Below are 6315 nucleotides of genomic sequence, written 5' to 3' on the forward strand. Positions count from 1 at the left end.
CAGCCTAAACCTCCTCTGGTACAACTTGAGGCCGTTTCCTCTTGTCCTATTTCACAAAGCATATAAAAGAAAAAAAAATAGCCTGCATTTATAATAATAGAGCATAGAGTTTAATTTTTTTTTTTGTGTGTGTGGTGCTGTTGTTGTAAGTCAAGCAACTGAACTTTTATGCACCATTTCAGCTTCCAGAAGTGATGTATTGATGATAAAAGTAGAAGATCCTGCTTGATGAGGACTGGAGATGAACATGTTAAGTTCCACAGCTGAGCCACAGGTTTCAGAAAGGCTGGGGTGTGAAGTTATGAACTATTTAGTAGATACCAGGGCTACTTACTCCACTATAAATTATTGTAAAGGACCTTTAAGTAGGTATTGTGTGCCAGTAGTTCGGGGCCACAGAATTAGATGTGAAATTTGATATTTAATAAATGAGTTTTTGTATATGCCAGAATGCCCTTACTTCTCATGGGATGGGATTTGTGGAACAAACTGGGAGCAAGGTTTAGATACACATCCCCCAAAAGAACTCCTGGTAGGCACAAGTCTATTTGTTACAGGAATGCCCAGGAGAAGAAAGCAAAGGAAAACAAGTAACCAAAATTCCATCTGAAATTAATTCAGTAGTTCCTTTCGTATGGGCTACAGAAAAGCCAAGGAGAGCCAAGTCTGCTGAACCTGCAAAAGTAGAATTTATGCCAGGAGTTAATCCGATAAGACAGAAAGAAAATCCTAGGAAGCTAGAGGCCTGTATTGGACTAAAACATGTAAATGAGAATTTCCTAAAGTATGGACTATTACAAGAATGCCAGCCTGTATATAATACTGTTAAAAACCCATGTTCTCAAGACTCCTGTTTATATGAAAAAGAAAGTAAGTTAGCAGAGCTATTAAATTGTACTAAAACTACTGAAGGATGGCAGGTAATGCCTCGTGAACCATGTGTAGTTACCCCTCCAATAGCGAAAGAATTAATGGAAAGAGCATGCAAGAGCACTCATATACAAACGTATGTATACTAGATACTGTATTGTAGCAGTGCAGATATATGTGGTAGGAAGTAGCATTGTTATTGGCTGCCAAAAGTATTGTTCAAATAAACATGACCTGCCTTAAAAGTAATCCTAATATCCAGAGGAGAGCCCCTCTGGGAGAGCTAAAAAGGGGTTTTGTACCTGGGAAATACTGGCAAATTGATTTTTTTGAATTACAGTGGTGTAATGGCTTTAAATGTTTATTGATATTGGTTGACACCTTTTCTGGGTGGCCTGAGGCATTCCCATGCCAAACCAATAGGGGAAGAGAAGTAGACAAATTTTTTAACTGAAAGAAATATTTTCAAGATTTGATATTCCAGAAGGACTCTCATCAGAGGACTTCATTTTATAGCAAAAATAATGCAAGGAGTATCTATGTTCCTGCAAATGATATGGGACTTACCCAATGAAGACCACAGTAAAGTGGCTGGGTAGAAAGAATGAATCCAATATTAAAAAGACAATTTCAATAGTTATGTCAAGAAACACATTTGAAATGAGTTGGCATTGTTAAGAGTTCAAATAGCCCCCAGCATTATGGAAGGAGCTAATCCTTTTGAAATCTTGTACAGAAAACAATAATACTATAAATTTGACAGGAAAAAAACAATCAGATGCACATAGCTAATGGTCAAATACTTACTGAATATGTCTTTTCTTTGGCAAGAGTCTTTTCTTCCCTTCTCAGGTATGTGCAATTAGGAGCTCAAATGCCCCTGAACATGCCCATACATTCCTTCAAACCAGGGGACCAAGTGTATCTCCAAACTTGGATAGACGAAGCTCTGGCCCAGAAGTGAAAAAGAACCTTATCTGATACTCCGAACAACAGATACCACAGTAAAAGTAAAGGGAATTGAGTCCTAGGTTCATTACACCGGGACAAAAACAGGTCCATATGAGAAGTGGAGAGGTGGAGAAGTTGATTGCCTAAAGCTGAAAATCAAGAGACACACATGAACTGTACCCAGAATAGCTTGGGTGCTTATTTAGGATTAGATTGTACTCTGGGAATATTACTCTTTGTTTTTGTAACTTCCGTTTTACTCATTCTATATTTCACGTATTTTTAACAGATGTATTGTTGGTAATGTTAGCCTTTGTTTATATGTCAGATTGCAGTGTATATCCAAGTGTTGCTTGAAGTTAGTGAACAAAACTTCAGAGAAAATGAGAGTGATCTAAACTGTACTGTTAGATCTGTCTCAAAGGGGGGAATTGTGAGTCAAGTGGGAATTAATCTTTGTACAAGTCTTAGTATGGGTACCCTTAAGAGGTAACAAAGACATCATTTTGTCTAGGACTGGATGACCATCCTTGAAAGTGTTGAAAGTCTTTAAGTAAAGGAACTCTTCATCATAGTTTGGCTACTAAGCTTGTCCTTGAAGATGAGAACACCCTGCAAATATCCATAGGTGCCCAACCTCTTGGCTTGCCTGGGCCGCATAGAGTGAAGAGGAATTGTCTTGTGCTGCACACACAATGTATAATATGGTTAATGTATATAAGTAACAAAACTTTTAAATATATATATATTTATTTAAAGCATAAAAAAGAGGGCAACAAAAACATAGAACTAGTGGGTTGCACACGTACTAATGTATTTCATCAGTGTGACTAGAGTAGTCAGCAGAAAGGGAGATTAGCCCCATTCTTAACTGAAGTATCCTCATTATAATACTAACAGTCACACCTACAGGCTTGAAGACCCCAGCCTGTCTGGAGACCCTCCCCAGTGAGCATGCACAGTGCCACAAGTATTGTGTAACATTGTATAGTGATACGCAGATTAGGTAACTGGTCATAGAGCTGGAGGTTGTATTGGAATAGTGGTCAAGTGATAAGAATATGTATAAAAAGCATCACAGAAAATCCCTGTGTGTGCTAGCTTTGTGGGAGTCCTAGCACCCAAATTTGTGCAGCTTTGTGATAAATCACTATCTTGTATCTGTGTGTGAGATTGGCTTACTGCATACTGGGTAACGAACCCGTCTTTCAAACAACACTATGTGGGGCCAAGATTTTGACTTGATCCTTGTGGGTCCCTTCCTACTCAGGATTTTCTATGATTTTATCCAGTTCCTAGGCTAGAAAGGATGGTGTCACGATCTGAGAGCACTCAGCATTCACATGCGGGCTGAAGGCAGAGGTATTTGTGTCCTAGCCCCAAGGATGAATGTCCCTGTAGCATACATGCTTGTAGCTGCCTAAGTTAGCTTTTGCTCCTTCATTTCCCTTGGCCTGAGAGAACAGCCAAGGAACTATTCTGCAATTTGCTGAGGCCTGCAATGAAATCATAGAACCATAGAATGGTTTGGGTTGGAAGGGACCTTTAAGATCACTTAGTTCCAATTCCTCTGCTCTAGGCAGGGACACCTCCCTCTAGACCAGGTTGCTCACAGCCCCATCCAGCCTGGCCTTGAATGGTTCCAGGGAAGGGGGCATCCACAACCTCACTGGGCAACCTGTTCCAGTGTCTCACCACCCTCACAGTAAATAATTTCTTCCTAATGTCTAATCTAAATCCACCCTTATAGCCAGGCCTCTCTGGCTTTGGTTAACTATGTTAACTTCTGCACTGACTCTCGAGCATCTTTTTGCTTCAACTTGCTAAAGCTTCCTCAGTGTGGAACTCATTCGGGTGCAAAGTTTCTACTGAGGTTTGTCTGTCTAAGGAGCATCACAGGCTTGCTGTACTCACAGGGGCTGAGGGTGCTGCAGCCCTCACAGCTGCATTTCTGACTGCCAGCACTAGGTGTCGGGCGATTAAAATGGCTTTTGCGAGAAGACCGGACAGATTTTGACAAAGGAGTGATGCACTCATGTGTTGTTTTTTTTTTTTTCTAGAATCAAGTGTCATCCATGTATAACCATCTGCTTGGCTCCCAGCATCACTGTTCTCCCTTGGTTGTGGTGTCACAGCAAAACGTGCAGACATACTGCTTTGGGATCTGCTCAGCTGCCAAAATCTGGCAGGACAATGAGATTATTTTTATTCCTTTGAAGACGAGCTTCACTGATGAGGTCAGCACCGTGCTGTTCATCTGCCCATCTTGCGGGCGCTTGTAGCACACACGCAGCCATCTGCACCATGTGGATGTGTCTGCAGGGAGCCAGCTCGTCCTGTGGTATTTTCAGCCATTTGGACATTGCACTGTGAGCTCCTCTCTGCACCTCTCACCCTTATAATTGCTCACCTAAACAACAGGGTGTTGCTGGCTGCAGATGACAATTACTAGCTCTCACCATATCACCACTGCTGCAAATAAAAAAAAAATGCTTTTTTTCTTCAAAAGAGGGAGAAGCAGTGGATGCCTTGACAACATGTTTGAAATCATGTCTCTAGCATGTGGTCTGGGGAGTCCTTGCTTCAAGTCATGACTAAAGGCTTTATCGTTTTTTCGGAAATAAGAAGCAGCCTGCTGGGGAAAGCCAGAATTAGGAGAAGTAAGAGTTTACTGCAGAGTACTTTCAAAATACATTGCAATTTCTGGTAGAAAGGCAGCTGGAAGAAATAGTGGCCTGGATCTGCAGAGCCAGGGACCAAATTTCTGTATGAAGACAAATGGAAGTACAAGATGGTGCAACGCAAGCAGCAATTTTGTGGGCAAGAAAGAATGCCCAGAGCTCAAAAGCAAGGGAGTTTTAGCTAGTGTCCAACCTTGGGAGATGGCTTTCTGCTTTTGTGAAATAATCTGCAGAACAGGAGAAATTGGCCTAGGAAGAACCAGCTGAGCCAAGGGACAGCGTGGGCCAAGTGAGAGACGTAGCATGTACAATGTGTCCAAAGAATGCAGCACAAGAAGAAAGGTATTTTGGTAGCACCACAAAAGGCTCACTTTTCTCTGCAAATCATTTGAGAGCTGTATCCTGTGGCCAGGATGTAACATTTAACACAGGAAAGCCATCTATCTGCCTTGAGCTAACAATGTGTTCCTGAAGCTGTTTGGTATTTAAAAGAACAGGAGGCTCTACGGTGGGAAGAAAAACACGCACAAACAGAAAGCAGAAATAAAGAGATTTAACAAAATGGAAATGAAAATGGGAATACAGAAATAGGGAAGGGGAAAAAAATCTCAGCGGATAAGATCCCACAGCCTGGTTGCAGTGCCATTTCTGCTAAATGAAGTATTTCATGCATATTGCATTGACTCCAAAGTCTCCAGAAAGTCTTGTGAAGAAACGATGTCTCCGCTCTGAAGCAAAACTGAAAATAACCTGAGGGGTCAAGTTTGGGCTCCTGTCTGGCACCACAGCTCCAACAGCACCAAACACGCTTGCTGAGGTGCTGCTGAGACAAAGCCAAGAATACTGCAGAGTTGCTGATGCTATCGGAAGGGGATTATAACTTCTTGTGAAGGCAGGAGAAATCCGTGATGATAGAGATCTTTGTGCTCCCAAACAGGACTCCGCATGCGTGTGTGTGTGTACGTAGGACTCCGAGGGCACTGGCCAAAGTCTGAAGGGTGGGTGGGTAGGACAACCTTTGTGCTGGAAAGCCATTAAAGTGTGAGTCAGGAAGGGCTGCTATCTGTGTGGTGCTACGGGCGCTCACTCTGCATCCTTCAGCCTGGGAGAGGTGGGTGCTCCCTCCAGTGTGGTCTGTGCTAAGCCATGAAAAGCTGAAAGTACAACTGGTTGGGCTGGTTCGGGATGCTGGCGCTTGGGCAGACAAGACAGACAGCCTTTGTTTCACTCTCTTAAGGTCTGTCCCCCGCCGATTAAAGATTATCCCCTCATCTCTGTCCTCTTGACATCAGTTTTTTGGGGGAGGCTGGAAGATATTTCCTGCCAAATCCTGGAGGACGCCCAGCCACTGGGCAGCAGGAGCAGGCGATATGGCTCCAGCCAACCATGTACTTTGGGACTGTAATATACGGCCTGTTTGCAACTCACTCTTGAGTTTCCCATTGAAAAGATGAGGGAGGAAATGAAACCACTGTCAACATCAAGCTCTCAGGAACAAGAAGATGCATGAATTGATCCACGTGTGGAGTTGGACAGGGATGTCAGGACCTGATAGCCAGGCTTCCCTTGGGAAGGAGAGAACTTGCCACATTTGCTGTGTTGAATGCTGAAGACCGGTACCGTGGAGGAGACTGAGGATGGTGGTACACTGGGCGAGGTGGAAGCTGTGTGCCACCAACCAAAGGGCAGACAAAGTGGTCAGGCTCTGTCCCAAGCATAAGATCATAGAATCACAGGATGACCTGTGTTGGATCACCTTAAAGATCACCTAACTCCAACCCCCTGCCTGGGCCTGGCTGCCACTCATGAGATC

Source organism: Numida meleagris, chromosome 3, assembly GCF_002078875.1.
Source record: "Numida meleagris isolate 19003 breed g44 Domestic line chromosome 3, NumMel1.0, whole genome shotgun sequence".
Classification (NCBI taxonomy): domain Eukaryota; kingdom Metazoa; phylum Chordata; class Aves; order Galliformes; family Numididae; genus Numida; species Numida meleagris.